Genomic DNA, 17,798 nt, shown 5'->3' with positions numbered 1-17,798 from the left:
GCAATCCTCCTTTGGACTACCTCTACGGCTAGGGACAGAAAAGACATACAAACCGGTATAAGCGATCGGAAACCAGTTCAAATCTGTAAAATAACAGAAACTCAGTGTGCATAAAGTGCTTTCAAAATGGCCAAAACTGGTTTAAAATGAACCTGGATGGATGGAGGATCAGACTCAACTGATTTAGGTTAAATAGGTTTAGTGAACTTCTGTCCCTGATCCCCATCAGATGCAAGCTAACTCACAGTTCCCCAACATCCCAGGATGCTTTGCACCTCCTCCACAACCCCCACTCCCCTTTTCAGGGTGGGTGGACTAGCCTTGGCCCAAGCTGTCTGCTCCAGCTGAGCGGGGGGCGTGCTCTAGCGCCCCACAGCTGCATTTCCAGAATCAAAAGTGTATGTCTGTTCATTTGCTTATTCGCCCAGTCTATGCAGCACAGACTAACCTGCAAAGACTGAATGGATTCAGCTTCAGGCTTTTTGACCACCTGTACTTAGCCTACATGATCAATGCCTGTTGAACAAGGAAAGAGTCCCACCTACTAAAGATGACCAACACCACATTTTTGCACCTCAGGCAGATACTAGCCCCATTTACCAGGTCTGCAGCCAGACAGGTGGTAGTCGATGGCTCCAACAAGCCCAGCAATTAAAGAGGGTTGGATAGTTTCTCTCAGCAGAGGCCCTACATCTGTTTTGGGACCATGCAACAAGTCTAGGATTGGGCCAACTTTGTTTCCACTGCAGTTTGAGGTGGGCTCTCTTTAGGTCCAAAACTTGTAAAATTTTAGAGAATTAAACTTGTTAAGTAGTTACCGTCCTTGTCCCTCTTCCTCCCCCACCCCCTGGCCAATACCTGCGAACACATTAGTCAGAGGTCATGAACACACATACTCTGAAATATTCCCCCTGGAATTTGGCCTTCCTAAGTAATTGTTTTCTGGAATAACAACAAAGCTGAAATGCATATGGGAGAGGCCGGGCACAGTTCCAGCCTCCAATGACAAGGTCCAAAAGGTTAGAGATGAGATACCACATATTTGATACATGACCCAATCACGCTCGGAGATACACTTCGTAGGCTTCCTTCCGTCACGATACGGTTTTATCTTTCCTTCCTCCAGACAGCTACCTAGTTCTTCAAGATACAAGCATCTCTCCACTACAGTTACATTTTGCTTCCAACTCTAGCAGCAAGAACAGGGTTTAATAAAGCAGCGTCTAGAAGTCAGAATTCCAGTTCACAGATTCCAAGGTAAAAAGACACTGACGTTATTGCAAATATTTTCCACTGACGCAAGATATTAGCTGCTGGTTTTTTGAAACCATGTGGTATTTACATAAGAAGGATTTCATAATGTTCATTACCTTAAGCATACATAGTCCTATCTGGCACGCAGCAATTTAACTAGATTATCCTTTTCCCCCCCTTTTTATACTCCAGGTTCCCTGTTATTTTCCACCATTTAGGGAGCAGTTAGTTCTTACAGCTGAGATTTTTCAAAGGTGCTTAAATGAATATACGATTGCCAGCTACACCCACTGACATCTGAGTATCTAGGTTGCCTAGCCAGAATGGAAGCCCAAAGATTTAGGGATTGAGAATACAAGGCGGGATTTTCAGACCTGCTGGCCAAAACCTGCAGCCTCATCTCACTTATTCGGGTGTCCCAATGCAATGTTTATGCACCCCAAAGTTTCAACATTTTGGACACGAGGAAAAGCTATAAAAATGGGGTCATTTAATCTGGGAAGAGAAAACTGGGAGGAGAGATTGCTAAGGGTCTTCACGTACAAAAGGGTCACTATGAAAAGGGTGGCGATAGAAACTTTATAATACCCAACCCAAATTGCACTCGTGGAAATTTCAAAGTGTTCCTGCTTGGCCTGTCCCTATTGGCAAAGAAAAGAGTTTAACCATGAGGGTGGTTCAACTGGAACAAAAATCCCTAGAAAGGTTGTGAAATCTCTATCACTGGAAGTTTTAAAGCACATTTTGGGCAAGCATTTGCTTGAGATGGTTTAGGCAGGAAGGATCCTGCTTTGTGCAAAGGTCAGACAGGATTACCTCCCGAGGTGCCTTTCAGCCCAGTTTTCTTACGGTTTCTCGTATTGCATCTTGATTAATATATAGAAGTCAGTTCATTCCAGTAACCAGTTACACGACTGAAGAACAGTGATCAAATACTCACCAACTTGATGAAATGCAACCGTCCACTTTCGGAACAGTTCTGTTCAAGTTAACGGCTATCACACCTATGAAGTGCAAAATCTCTCCAACATAATTTTTTTATTAATTAAATTAATTAAAAAAAAAACCCAACCAAAAACCCAGCATCTTCCAACAATTCAAAAGCAATGCCTTGGAATCCAACCCCTGTTGCTAAGAGGAATTTTGAAACGTGATTTTTAACTAAGCTTTTTGCTGGAGCAAAGCAGGTATCTAAAAAACAGCTTGTGATTTTTGTTTGGAAAAAAAAAAAAGGAGGCTGATGAACATAATGATGTACTCACAAACATCCAAAGCCTGAAATATCTCCACCTCCCCCACACTTCCCGCATCTCATCTTCCTGCCATGCCAGCAGGTGGATCTAAACCTTATTTTATATTATATATATATATATATATATATATATATATATATATATATATATATATATATATATATATATATATGCAATCAACACCACCCTTCCGGAAGATCGCATTCCTGTGTATCAGCATCACTGAAGAGGGAATCGTCTCATCCTTCTCCAGGAGGAAGGAAGAGGTCCAAGTATTTCTCAGCAACTGGTTCAAATAACTACCACGCTTCTGCCTCCAGATGAAATATTCCAGTGCCAGAGCATGGGGGCAGTACAATAGCAGCTCAGATGCATTTCAGCAGCAGAGGTAACTTTTAAGGGTCCCTCTAACTTGCCAATGTTGTGAGTTATATTGAGTTATACTATACATCCAGTTTGGCTCCAAACAACCGGGTCACCCTTGAGGCCTGTGAAACTCAGGTTTGTAATAAAGTCGGATATTATTTCATCTAAACCACTGCACTGTGCAAAACAAAATCACAGTGCCACTCAAAACAGATTGGAAATACCATTGCCTGAGGCCCCAGGCAGACGTGCAAGTAAAGGGGCGATGAGATCTGATGCGGGACCCCCACAATCGTGCTTCTTGTCATGCCACACATGCATGGCATCCAGGATCATGTCCCATCACTCTTTACTGCCTATACAGAGGGAATCCAGGATCGTGATCCCAGGCTACCCTTGCACTGGCAAGTAGCAAGTTCCTGCTGCTGGGAGCCCCATCAGCTGATGAGGTTGTCACCCATGGGGGCACATCATGCACCCCTAAGGAGCCACCAGGTGATGGGTGCAGGGTGCACCCTTCAGCTGGGAGGCCAGACCAGCTGATAGCACTCCCAGTCACTGGGCACAAGCCTCAGCTGGGAACCCCACATGTTCAGTGAACGGTGTGATAGGAACCAGCCACAAAGTTATTGCACATTTTTGGTGTATAGCATTAACATGTGGCCAGGTAACGACTTACGACACGAGTAACTGGTTAATCATGGCTTAAATGTACCGTGTGACAGGGCCTGATAGAGGGCTGTGCGGCAGGGAGGACTTGCTGAAAATGAAGAGACCTGAAGGACAGAGCCCATGAAGCATGCCCTCGTCTTCAAGGAGACCAAGTTGCGATCCAAAGGAGGAGACACCCGCCACACATACACATGCGTGGACACACCTAACCCTGGAAATACTTCAAAGAGGTGCTTGCTCATTTAACTGGAAATTCCCTAGGCGCCTACAGATCTCCTTCTTGGGCAGGTCCAGAACCACTATGATTTTAGCAGCTCAGCACCTACCCCTGCCCAAGCCCTGGTGGGGTCAAGAAATGAAGTGCAGAGGTGCCTAAAAACCTCTTAAAAGCCCAAATGTATTCATCACATCCGACAACCCAAGAGCTTTGACCCCTCAATATGTAGTTACAGCTGCTTGAAGCGGGCACTGGCCCTCTGTATGCTACCTTAATGGTTATGGTACCTGTCCAGTAAGTGGGAGATCTCTTCAGCCTTCTAGGGAATCAAACCCACATTTCCCACCTTCAGGAAAGTGCCCCAACTGCTAGCCTATAAGCCAAGCTAGTCTGTGATGCTCCCCATTAGTGCTGTTGAAGGTAACTGGGAACATAAGCATTATTGGGCCAGAGAGGGCAAGCAAAAGGGAGCTGGTCTGTAGCCTAGACTAACCTGCAAAGACTGAATAGATTCAGCCTCGGGCTTTTGGACCGTCTGTACTTAGCCTACACGATCAATGCCTGTTGAATAAGGAAAGAGTTCCACCTACTAAAGATGACCAACACCACAGTTTTGGAGGACTCAAATAGCCATAGGTTTGGACCCGTGCTCCCAGGAAACCTCCAAGATGAGTGCCCTCGCTCATGGGTTAGAAGCATACTCCTCTTCTTACAACCTATGCTACAACCTACACCCCTGTACTCTTCTTCTTTGCTCTCCTCCTCCATGTTTCCCACATCCTGGGTAAACAATTTAATCACCAGCCTATGAGGCACATCATCACCATTTCTTTCTCTAGCCATCTTTAAAAGCCACTTATTCCTATTCAGTCTTTGAGGGGTCAGAAGCACCAGGACTCAGGAGACGATCCCAAGCAGACAGCAGCACTTTCTTGCAGCCCTGAATCAGGTGTCCAAAATCCTGACACAACCCTGCTTCTTTTAGGGCTTCAACCCAGTTACTATGTGTGGTTTTGATCACCCTACTGAGGCATCCAGCTTTTCCCATGCACTGTACAGGGAGCCCCAGCACCCAACTCTGGGTTCTGGATTACACCCTGGAGTCCAAAACCTAACAACTGATGCCTTATGATGCCCAACTTGCAGGGACCTAAATCCTAATGGTTTAATGATTCTCGCCCAGACTGTTCACATAGCACAGACAGATCCTTCTTCTCTCTACACTGAATTCAGTGCTTATGAAAGGTGCCGACTGAAATCCCAGGGGAATGAAGCCTTCCGGGCAACTATGTAATTGCATTTGCAGCAGTACTGCAAGGTCTGCTCTTGTAGCCCTGCTAGGATGTATCATCTATTCAGTCCTTGGATTCTGCCAAGATAGAAGTGGCCATTACAGGATTAGGATTTGTTTTTTCACCTGTAAATGATGGATAAACTAACTCATTTCCTATAGACAAAGCAGGCCATATCCTATAGACCACCAAGTACTCTAACAACTTACTGGATCTGCACCAGGAACATACAGAAGCTGTTCCAGAGGTCATTGCCAACCCCACCAACCCATCCAATCTGCTTTTTCATTTTTCTTGTAGAGAAGGTAATTAAGTTGATCAGTACAAGAGATGGTGAATACCTTGGCAGGGGATACAACACTTGGGGAGTGTTTCTATACTACAGAGTGACCCAAAGTTTCCTAGAACAGCTTTAGCCCTCGAGAGACGTGGGTATCTAGTTATAACAGGAGTTAATGTATTCCAGTTGGAAACAGCTGACGCGTAATGGTTCGTTTTACCCCTGCCAGAAACCTTCCAGTGAGTGTTGGTTACTGCGAATGGAAATCATCAGCAAAGACAGAGATTTGTACTGAACACTATGTACAGAAACCAGGATTAAACCAATTAAAAGTAAGATTTAAAAAGGGAAGAGACAAGCTGCATTCCCACAGACACACACATGCACCACTACTCCCCTCAACCCCTGGCTGCATTCAGCTCATTCAAGAAAACCACATACTGTTTAATTGCAAAAATATTTGAGAGACAGGGTGATAAGAGGACAGGTCCGAAAGGGAGATGTCCTGAGATCAGTTCCTAGCTGGAGCACTTCAGTCACTCAGTCCCTTATTTCAGTCGGTATGATATTTATGCCATTGCCTTCCTCCGGTACACCTTGTCGTTTCAACTGCAAGCTCTTTGGAGGAAGGAAAAAGCATGTCGCTGCTTATAGCTGGGTCCTCTTAGGTAAATTGTTGCTGTACGCAAGAGGTGGTAAACCATGCAAGTATGAAGTCAGGAAGAACTTCATACTCCCTCCATATCTTTTCTCAATTCAGATCCCAGTGATTTCCAACTGGGGTGCTGCAAAACTCAAAAAAGTTAGAGAGAGAGGAACCTTGAGGCTATATAAGGTTGAGAACCATTGGTATAGAGACTAAGCCTTTGCCTAAAGATTCATTTAGGCTCATCTTTTTTAAATGGTACAACTCGGCATCGGTATGATTTCCTCTGGCAGGGGAATGGGAGAAAAAAGTGTGTATATATGTACGCATTGCACATAATTATAATGCACACTTTTGGGGTGAAAGAGTGAAAAATACTGACAATTTTAACACAAAAAAGTGCACCCCAGGTATAAAGAGTTTGGGGTACAATGGGCTCACCAAATCAGAGTTGCTGTGGTTGCCAGCATTAATCATTTGTAATAAAACAATTAAGCATTTTTAATGGGTACTGTCCCTAAATAGCTCCAACGTTAGGTTCACATTTCAGAAATACCTAGAAACTAAGCTTGTTTAGGCTTATTCTACTCTTACAAGTGGCTCTAACAAGAACGAGCGCCTGTGTATGTTAAAACTGCAATGAAAGCTCGCTAGCCTCATGCGTCCACGTAAAATCCTGCTAACTAATCACATTCTTACTCATAACACAATAGTTTTTAGCACATCAAGATGATAAAGCCACCACTGCATTAGTAGGCGTACGGGGAAAACCTTTGCCGTTACGTCACCAGCTCGAATCCAGTCCAGTTATCATCTGACCTCTGTTTATTTGCTTCAGAGTCCAGCCGAAAAAGCAAGATGTATGCATCCAGGCAGTCTACCCCAGGAAGAGAGGCACTTTTGTCATCAGCTCAACCGCGGGGCCAGAGACAGAGCCTCCAAGACCGCTGGACCCTCAAACATGAATCCCTGTGCCTTCGAATACTGGCACGTCACAAGGAAACCTCATTTATCCAAATGAAGCTCCAAGCAACAAGGGTGCGAACACAGGAAACTCAACACCTCTGACCTACCGCATGTTGAATCAGATACCAACAGTTCGAGTCCTATCCATAAACATTGTCCAGACCCCTGACCCATTCCTTCCTCTCAGCTTCCCCCGCGGCCAGTTTCGTGGGTCCACGTCACCAGCTCCGCGCTCGCCGGCTGATGCTGCCTCGCATCTTTCACAGAAAAACAAAAAACCAAAATCGGAGATGGTACGTGTGGGTGCACATAAAGCGGGCAATCACCAAGTCCCACGGAGTGGATTCATTCCACCCGTCTCTGGATAACTAGATCTGAAACAACCGAGAGGCACTTTGTCTCCTTTCCAAGCAGAAGCATAGCAGCCGAAGGAGTATCAGTGAGGAAACTCAAGACAGCTGCCAATTAGGACCAGAGTTCAGAGCACGCTACCTAGCAAAAAAATAATAATAATTAAAAAAAATCTTACCACCCACCCAGCTGCTATTAGAAGGGTCTGCTCCTGCACCTTGCACACGCTTGTACACACACACACGCGTGCACCTATTCATGTCCGTTCTCTCGTTCACACCATCGTAATGCCGGAGAGCCCCATTGCCCTAGATCCCGCACAAACACAAGACAAAAGCAGTCCCATAGTGACATCCCGAGTGTCACAAAGCAATTGCCATAGGTTATTGGCACTGACCTGGTCAGGCAGCCAAACGGCTACTACAGGCACCAGAATACGTGCACATCAGGCAGCTCCACTGCGGCAGCCTGTCCCCCAAGCACAGAAAAGGAAAGGCACCACCTTGAAGGCAGCAGAAAGCACAGAAGTGCCTGCATGTCCTTTCCGCCAGGTGCCGGTTGGTAGGAGAAGCCTCCCTTCTTGCTGACAGGGCAGAGAGGCTTTGAGATAGCTGGACTCCAAAATCCTTCAGGATCAAAGAATTCTGCATTGGGCCAAGAGTTTAGGCCTTACATCAGGTTTAATGCAAAGCTATTAGCATCTCATTTAACTGCATTGCATTTCAAAGGACATGGCAGTGTTTAGCACCTTGTCACTGCCTGCTACCTTCTTTACAGCTGCAAACAGAGAAAGGACCTGGTCTCCATCTGCCGGGGAAAGCGCATCCATTCCTGTTCCTGCTGATCAGCAAGTTCCCGCAGGGCAGGACAATGCATCCGAACAGAGGCCCCTTGCAGGAATCCGCAATACCTGCAGTAATCGGATGTTAACCCTATACAGCCGCAGCTTGGCTGACCCCTGAATCCACTCGCACCTATAAGAAATATGAGCTGTCATTTCTACCCAGAAGAACTTTTACAATCTTTTCTCTGATGCCTGATGAAGGGTGTTTGGACCCAAAAGCTTGCAATGAAAGAATTTTTTTTGCAAAAATCTAGTTGGTCTAATAAAAGATTGCTCTCTCACACCTCTAAGCATTGGAAGCAATTTTTCTTCTTAATATACAGAGGTAGGCAGTCATGTTAGGCTGAAGTCAGGGTAGAGGGGTGCCCGCTAGACTAATTCATCATATGCCATAAAATAAGCTGTTACTTACAAAAAAATATGCATCTCTAAATTAATCTATAAAGGTGCCACTCTGCCCTGCCTTCTCCATAAATTACAATAAGCACATTTAACCCTAAACGAGCAAACCCCTCCAGAGCACTTCAGACGTACCCCTTGCAACACCCTTTAAGAAAGCTAAGGAAGTTATTCCCATTGAATGGGAGGATAAAAAGATATGGATGCCAAGAACTCCCTAAAGTAGCCATTAATGCCTAGGTGTTTACTGGAACACATTTTGTGCCCATTTCCCTCGCTCAAGGTACTAGGGACTCTGCAACTCCCAGCAGGATCAGGGGGAGTTGTAGATACAAGGCTGTCTTTAATAGAAAATAGTCCCTATGGCTAAGTCCCTGAAGAGTGGAGCTGAGGAAGCTTCAGGCATTTAGCACGATTCACTTAAGTCCATGCAGCAGTTTCGTGGCACGGCCAAAACTTGGAGCCCCAGCTCCCATCTTGAACAATTAGGGCCTGCTGCCTGGTAGGGGCCTTCAACTTTGATTTACATACATGCTCATCACTCCTCCATGTGCTCTGGACACTTGTTTTACTGATCCAATCCATATTTTTCAAGACAGCTGGTAGATCATTTTAAGCCCACAAGTAGAGAGCTGCTTTTCTTCACTGAGAAAAGGTGCCCTTCTGGATACCCATGTTGGTCTGTGTGTTGCCAACAAGCTTCTACGCAACAATGGCTCTATGCATGACCTTGTGCTGGTCAGAAAAGCACTTGGCTTTCAGATAAGCTTGCTTTACTGTCTTCTCATTCAGGTATTCCCAGCCCATTTATACTTGAGCACACTCAACTGTCTTACCTGTTAGGTCTTCTCATTTAGTTATTCCCAGCCCATCTATACTTGAGCACACTCAACTGTCTTACCTGTTAGGTCTTCTCATTTAGTTATTCCCAGCCCATCTATACTTGAGCACACTCAACTGTCTTACCTGTTAGGTCTTCTCATTTAGTTATTCCCAGCCCATCTATACTTGAGCACACTCAACTGTCTTACCTGTTAGGTCTTCTCATTTAGTTATTCCCAGCCCATCTATACTTGAGCACACTCAACTGTCTTACCTGTTAGCACGTTCGTGCGTCATTAAATCACAGCTCTAAACAAGTTTTCCAAGAGAAGGCAAGCTATGTTAACAAGTGCTTTAACAAGTGCCAGAAACTAGGAAAAGCACTTCCAGCCAGCATTTTTAAGCCTGGTACCCAAAGTTAATGAGACATGCAAGTATTCATTCCCCTTCTGTTTCGACGCTTTAAAAGATGAGGCTTGTAAACCTGTGTTAAGTCACCAGGTCTGAAGTTGCTGGCCTCTGGATCTGGATTTCACATCGCCTGTTCAGACATGACGAAGTCGCTCTGAGCTGTTCTGTTTTCGATCAAGCTCTTTTGGTGCACTGAATGTATTAAGCCGCTATGAACAAGTGAGGGGGGCAAGGGCCCAATCCTGGTAGGGGGGGGCCCATCCCCAAGACCCAACCCAATGCACAAGGGGTTGCAAGTAGACAGTGCCAGGCCCCCCAAGACCCTATCTGTCATGCAAGAAGTTGGAAGAAGGCAGTGCCATGTCCCCCAAAACCCAATCCCGGTGCATGGAGGCAGGAGGGGGTGGTGTTGGGCCCTCAGGACCCAATCCCAGCATGTGGAGGGATGGAGAGGGCAATGCCAGGTCCCAAAGCCTGATCCGGCCTGCAGACTGACCCCACACCACTCAGAGCGAGCACCACTACTTTAGACTAACACCAGCAGTTAAGTCAAGCCGGAGAGGGAGCAGCGTGCCTTAGTTTCCCCGGCTTCAAAACAATGCTTTGAACAATGCCTCAAGATCTCTCAATGAAAGTCAGCATGGAGGAGCCAAGCAGATACTTGCTGAAAGTCACAGCCAGCAATCAGTCAATTTAGTCCAAAGCATCTTCTCCTTGTAATGCCTGACAGCTTGCATGTTAAATCCCAAGATGTTAACATCTGTTTAATCACCTTACATTGCCCGTCTAAAGGACTCCAGAGTCCTTAACAAGCTTAAGGGGAGGGGGAAGGAAATCACTAACTACATGGAATAGTCACTCATACCTAGGAAAATATGCAGCCACCTCTTGGGTGAAGCACAGCTCACAGCAATGCAGCAAGTGAAGAACATCACCACATCTAATTGAAACCATGGGAACGGGCAGGAGTTACCTTGGCCTGGCTAATTCCCAGTCAAAGAAATCCAAGTCATGCAAACCACTGCATAGTTTTAGTCATCCCTGGTTTGTCTGTCAGTTGTAAGCCTATTTCAAAAGATATGTGAGTAATTAGCAGCTAGATTGACATTTAAGATGCTCACATTTGCCTACCAAGGTAATCACCGTCACATCAGGTGACTTGCCTCTGAAATAGCATTTCTTTGCCAGGTATAAGAAAACTCCTCTCTATATTGAGCGGGGAGGGCTGCCATCCAGGAAAGCAGGAAAAGTTGGATAGCAAAGAAAGAGACAATGATTTAGGATGTCTGGCACCCACATTCCCCTTGCTTACCTCCTTATTGCCAGGAGCATTTCCAGGCTTTCAGAAGAAGCCACAGATCAAAGCCTCCGATAAGCCCTTTTTAGTGATTACACACCCGCAAATGGGGCACGCAGGGAATATTTTAAGCCCAAGGAAAAAAGTTTTAAGGGATGAGTAAGCTACGCAAGCACCACACTTGTATGAACTCCTTCTATGAACACTTTACAAAGGCATTAAACCCGACAGCACACCCCCTCTAGCAGAGAAACAGGGTCTGTAGACAGAGAAAATGAAACAAAGAGGTTATGGCTATATACATTATATACATACATACATACATACACACACATATATATATAAAGTCTGAAGAAGCAATAGGTGCTCAGGATACTGGAGGATCGAGCAGTGAAATGGGTGCGTGGAATAACGCCCAGCCTTTGAGAGCCAGGCCTCATTTCTCCAGGAGGTTTGCAGTTGGACATAAAACTAAAAGCTTCTCCTAGTTTCTTATGTTCTGCGCCGCACGGGACTGCAGGGACCATTCCTCATCCTCCCCGCTTCCAAGTCCTTTATGTGAATCCTAAAGGTTTCTTCCTTCCCCTCTAAACTTGAAGTACAGCACTTCCTTCTGCTACGGTTTCATAGCACGCTATACCATGATTGACCTAATTTCAGACCACAGCAATCAGATCAGAGATTAGGTGTCGGTTAACTAAAGGAATCAATCAATACAGAAGAAATGGCCAGAGACATACCCTGCCTCATCATAAGAGCATCTCCTGGAGACTGAAATAAGCAGGAAATACACTTGATTACTAAAGGAAGAGGGGGACTTGCAAACGACTGACTGCTGCATTGAAGGGAAGGGATGCTCTTTTATGCCAGACACCAGGTACATTTGTACATATAGCTCAGGAATAAATTTAAATAAAACCCTCAGTGGTTAAAAAACAAATTAAGCCTCCCTCTCACTCGCTGTCTGTCCAAGACCTGACACACAGTACAAGTGTTCAGTTTAGTTTACACCATGGCAGTAGCAAAGCCCTATAATTTAAGTTTTGCAAACCAGTAATATGACATCATCTTTTTTTTTCTTTTTTTAAATCTAGATAGATTTTTTTTTTTAACTTCTATTTTGAAGCAAGCTCACATGCCACATGGGTCATACGAAAGCATTAGTCACATATTGAAACCAGCTATTCTAGCTTCCCAGGTGCAGAATGACCCAAGAGCAGTCAACAAGCAAACAGTGCAAGTCGAGAAAAGCAAAACTGAATTATTTTGGCTTTAGTAACCGAGGCCTCAATGATGCAATCCGGGGGGGGAAGGGGGGGAAAAAAAAACCCCAAAAAGACAGAGCCCCTACAGAAGGCAACTTGCAGGACTGGAAGTTAAAGGGTAGAAGTAACAAATAAGGATTTCATATAAGCCATGCATGATTCCACATCAAGTCATTTTGAAGCCAGCACTTCAATAATAAAATATGCAGCAATACTTCTGAATATTAAAGCAGCTTTCAATGAGATCCCACGCAGAACAGCTCTGAACTACACAGATCACACTCCAGAATCTGGGGTTAAATTTGTGATCATGAACCTACCGGAGAGCATGCCAGGATCCTTTTACCCTGCCCATCAGCTGTTTACCACCCTACCCCATCCCACCTACCTCCACAACTCCCTCTAGCACCGACTACCATGCTCAGGTCCCCAAAGTTACGGAAGAGCATGCTTGCAGACTCCCCCCACCCCGCTACAAGAGAGGAGGAAGAAAGAACCAACCTCACGCAAAACATAATTGAGATCCGACAAACCCAAAAGAGACCAAACTAAACCAAACCCGGTATATTTTCAGTCGTGCACCGGACAAATGATAGCACAGTCCGAGGCAAACCCAAGAATGGCAAGGCTTACAATTGCCACCCGGGGCAATTCAAGAGAGGTCTTGTTTGAGGGTCTTCGGCAGGACGCGTTTATCTTGAAACGCTTCCTTCCTTAGCAGGGATGTTATGAAAATATTTCACTAGATATTAGCAATGTAAAAGGTAGACTGCATCTCCGAGCATTGAGAAATACCAGGTTATTAGACCCATAACACATGAAGCCAGCTGTTTAGGCACCTATTCTGAGGGACCCGCACCCCCTGGGCGTGGATTGCTCCCCCTGTGGAAAAAACACAGTGGTTAAAAAGAAGCGGGTGGGAATTAAACTAGAGAGCAAAAGCCCGAACAACCTCTAGGCACCGTTTAGGAGCTTAGGCTGACGGATCAATTCTCTATAACCCCCTTTCCCAGCACAACACATGGTTTTACTGTAAAGAGTATTGGCAGAAGCCAAGGCAGGGCGACACCTTAGAAACTAACTGTTCATAAAAGCACAAGCTTATAATAACATGTTTTGGGGTTTTATTTAATGTGCTAAATAACAGTCCCAGTAACCTTGGTACTATACAAAACAGGCAGGGAACCTGTCAGGAAGGGAATGGGAATGAAGACGGCTGCGCACTGTAAACTGAGGCTGAGAAAGGAAAAGCCAGATAGTTTTAGAGCATCAGAAACAAATAAGAGCATCGTGCCGGAGTCTCTTGAAGGAGACGTCTGTGGTGTCTAGCTAGCCTCGGGATAAAGCCCCTCGCCGTTAATCACGTACCGTTTGGGCAACGCGATGCAAAAAGGCCTTGCTATTAAAACCCTTCTGGAGAGGAATTATGGCTCCTCTCTCGCTTCATGGAGCATCACACTGGGCGCGTTTGACAGAGGTATTACACCACACATCAGCCTTTGGAGAGAAAGCAAAGACGGTCCCCCAAGCTGATTTTCAAAGTGAGCTAGGGGATTCATCACCCAGCTCCCAATTAAATCGATGGGACGCTCGTGACTTAACGGTCAAGTGAGAATCAGCATATATCGATATTCAAATAGAGCCTGCTTGAGAGGTCCTCCTTGGCTTTGCAGGCAAGTCACCACCAGAAGAAAATCCTAAAAGACAAGGCCAAACCTTCACATTTCAAGTCATTTTGAAATGAAAACACCCGTTCTAGGGAAAGGTCGAACAAAGCTACCTTTCCCTGCCACTGCCACCTGTGCAGCTGGACATAAAACTACAAGCTTCCCCTAGTGCCATCTAAATGAAGCTTCCCAAAAAAAAAATCCAAATGTGGTTAGCATGCCTAGCAGAGGGATCTACTACCAAAAAGAGGACACAACATCAAATCTAGCCTCAACTACTCAGTCCCGGGCCTGGAGCTTCCAAACAGCTCGACTCATTGAACTAGTAACTTGCTAATGAGATTTCATGATGATGATCAGCATCCTCTGAGAAGTTAAAATGATGATGAACTAGCCTCATCCACACAGTAGTCCAAAAGTTAGGTGGGGTGGGAGGGGGAATACACTGAAATCAGCATTTGTCAGTGCGAATCATCGTGCCTGGTTTAACCACACAAGTCATCCCCGGCTCACATGGCAGAATCAGTCTCCCACATCTAGTCGCAGCCTTTCCTGGACCGAAGAAGTAACTTAAGTTGAGAACTTCGCCGCTGCGAGTCATGGCATTGTACAAAACTGAGGCCAAAGAAGCTGCTGAACCACAACTCCTCGGCCTTCGCACCAGTCGCTATGACCACGCCAGATGAATCCCGGTCGTACTTTGCCAGAAGAAATCGATGCAGAGAACGCGTGAGCGTGTTTCTTTTAAAGAAGCGTTTCCCACCGCTGGATGAGAACAACTCGCAAATTAATTGCACCTTTAATTGGAGATCCTGCACGCATTCAGGAAGAAGCGACTTTTGATTTCAAGGAAGTAGCAGCTGAATTGCTACTTTTTGACTACCGGGTTGAATCCGCCTTCAAGTCTCGACAGTGTCAATGGGAGCTGCGGCAAGAAAACAGCAGCCTTTTCAAATATTCGGGGACAATTGCTACCAAAGGGACAAGGACTCTATGGCGTGTTAATACACTGATGGGCAACAAACCCAGCAATTTAACCAGACAGCGACTGCCCCAGATACACCAGCTTTCCCAGCTGAGACACACCAGATGCTAATTGGTAGGTGAGCTATGAACAGACCAGTAATTTAGACTGGAGTTTAGATCCCACCAAACAACGCAGAACCATCTCATTTATGCTGACGGAGGCGTAGTCTATAATCCAATCCCAAACAGCTCCTTTAACAACAGAAGCAGCCTTATTTGAACTTTTATCCTGAGCGGGAATTAAGAGCTTTTATTATTCCTCAAATATCGGTCTAGCCAGTCGACCCAACGAGAACTGCGACTCCTTGGTCAAGTTTCGCCCACGACACAACACGCGTCTTTTGGGCCCGTTCAGGTGGTCACCCTTTCCTCACCCAGAACGGGTGGAGAGCAGCGCAAGCGTTTAAGAAAAGCATCTGCTCTGTGATTCTGCTCCTAAATATAGGACCCGGTGCCAATGTGAAGAGGCCAGATCTGCCAGCCTGAAGGACCCCGATTCGCCATCTGGTACGGCAGACACGCGCATTTCTGTCGCTTTGCAACGAGCGCTCAGGGTCGGACCGCAACTCTCACAGCTCGGACAGCCGTACGGGGAGAAGGGCTCGGGGGATTGAAGAAGAGACATCAGCAATATAGATATATACAATTTCTCTCTGGTCCTACCCTGTTCGCTCCCAGCTGTCTCAATCCACCGCCTCTCGCCGTTTCTTCGCTTTTTTATGGATTTCTTTCGGAAGTAGCAAGACAGGGTGCCGGCCCCCTCCCCTTTCCACATCCATGAGAAATAAAACATGATGTCATCAGCCACAAAGGTGACTCCCTGCGAGCCATCCGCGCCACTTCCCGGCAGCGAGGTGCTGTCAGGAGGTGGGGGGCTCATGCTTTGCCATTTCGGAAACCAAGAGCTCACCAACCCTCCCAATCCGGGGTAGGGGGAAAGAAAAGAGAGGGGAAGGGAGGGGGGTGTCAGCTGTAGTTTCTCAACTCCGCATCCCCGGGGCAGGCGGCCGCACCCGTGGGAGCCAGCCCGCACCCGCCGCACTTTCCCAACTCGGCAGCGCCCGGGGACCCCGCAAACTTTGCCGGCCGGAGCCGGAGCCGGAGCCGGAGCCGGAGCCCTCCCCGGCGGGAGGCAGCACAAGCGCAGCCCTCGCCCCGCTGGAGCCTGCCTACCTGGTGCCCGAGGAGCCGAGGCAGGAGCCGCAGCACCAGCGCCGCGAGCGCCCGAGCCGAGCGGGCAGGAGCAGCCGCCGGCCCCGCCCCGCAGCCCGCCCGGGAGGCGGGTCCGGCACGGCACGGCACGGCACGGCGGGGGGGGCGCCCGCAGCGCGGACCTGCTGGTGCACGGGCACGGCTCTCCGGGCGCTCACCGCTCCAGACCGACAGGGAAGGGGGTAAAGCCCCCACCCCCGCATGGACCGCTCCCCAGCTGGAAATGGGCAGGGAGAGGTTAAAGCCCCCCCCCCATTGGATCACTCCCCCGGGCAGGGAAGGGTTAACCACCCCCGCATGGACCGCTCCCCAGCTGGAAATGGGCAGGGAAGGGTTAAAGCCCCCCCCATGGATCACTCCCCTGGGCAGGGAAGGGTTAACCTAACCCCCCCCATGGATCATTCCCCAGCTGGAGATGGCTAGGGAAGGGTTAAAGCCCCCCCCCCGACCTCTCCCCCAGGCACAGAAGGGTTAAAGCCCCCCAATTGATCACTCCCCAGCTGGAGATGGGCAGGGAAGGCTAAAGCCCCACTATGGACCACTCCCCCAGGCAGCGAAGGCTTAAAACCCCCCCAGTTAATCACTCCCCAGCTGGAGATGGCTAGGGAAGGATTAAAGCCCCCCCATGGATCACTCCCCTGGGCAGGGAAGGGTTAACCCCCCCATGGATCATTCCCCAGCTGGAGATGGCTAGGGAAGGATTAAAGCCCCCCCATGGATCACTCCCCTGGGCAGGGAAGGGTTAACCCCCCCATGGATCATTCCCCAGCTGGAGATGGCTAGGGAAGGGTAAAGCCCCCCCCCATGGATCACTCCCCTGGGCAGGGAAGGGTTAACCCCCCCCATGGATCATTCCCCAGCTGGAGATGGCTAGGGAAGGGTAAAGCCCCCCCCCCATGGATCACTCCCCTGGGCAGGGAAGGGTTAACCCCCCCCCCATGGATCATTCCCCAGCTGGAGATGGCTAGGGAAGGGTAAAGCCCCCCCCCATGGAGCACTCCCCCAGGCAGGGAAGGGTTAACCCCCCCCCCCCCATGGATCATTCCCCAGCTGGAGATGGCTAGGGAAGGGTAAAGCCCCCCCCCATGGAGCACTCCCCCAGGCAGGGAAGGGTTAAAGCCCCCCAATTGATCACTCCCCAGCTGGAGATGGGCTGGGAAGGGTTAAAGCCCCCCATGGATCACTCCCCGGGGCAGGGAAGGGTTAAAGCCCCCCATGGATCACTCTCCCGGGGCAGGGAAGGGTTAAAGCTGGAGATTTTAATTTTTTATTTTTTTGTAAATGTTCTCTATTCCAAGACAAATGGGCCAAATCAATTCCAAATCTGTGAGTCAGCCCCCCCGCCCCTCCCCTCCCCTCCCCTCCCCCCCATCACTGCCCAGCTGGAGACTGGCAGCCCCCTCCCCATGCTGCTGGCCCCATCAGGAAAGGGTTACCCCTCAAATTACCCCCACCCCAAGTGACTCCTGGGCCATCAGCTCAGGGGGCCCTGGCTGCACCTCCCCACCTCCCTGAGAGGCCAGGGTGGATCCCAAGGGCCGAGGCCAGAGCCCCTCCC

At 47.8% G+C, this 17,798-nt stretch overlaps 1 protein-coding gene across 4 annotated transcripts in view; it reads right to left on the bottom strand.

Annotated features, from left to right (window-relative positions):
* Positions 1–16,284, bottom strand: part of GDPD5 (glycerophosphodiester phosphodiesterase domain containing 5) — a 305,947-nt gene extending 289,663 nt beyond the window's left edge. For 2 of the 4 annotated variants that reach the window (XM_014601505.3, XM_014601509.3), the window contains exon 1: positions 16,202–16,284. The gene's annotated coding sequence lies outside the window, so the exon portion shown is untranslated. Of the gene's footprint in view, positions 1–15,691; positions 15,788–16,201 lie in introns of those variants that run through there. The other 2 variants (XM_014601508.3, XM_019479382.2) reach the window with 2 other exon arrangements.
* Between the last annotated feature and the right edge of the window lie 1,514 nt (positions 16,285–17,798).

This window comes from Alligator mississippiensis, chromosome 1, assembly GCF_030867095.1.
Source record: "Alligator mississippiensis isolate rAllMis1 chromosome 1, rAllMis1, whole genome shotgun sequence".
Taxonomy (NCBI): Eukaryota; Metazoa; Chordata; order Crocodylia; family Alligatoridae; genus Alligator; species Alligator mississippiensis.
The sequence above is the reverse complement of the archived record's forward strand: the minus strand, read 5'-3'. Positions and strand labels throughout refer to the sequence as shown.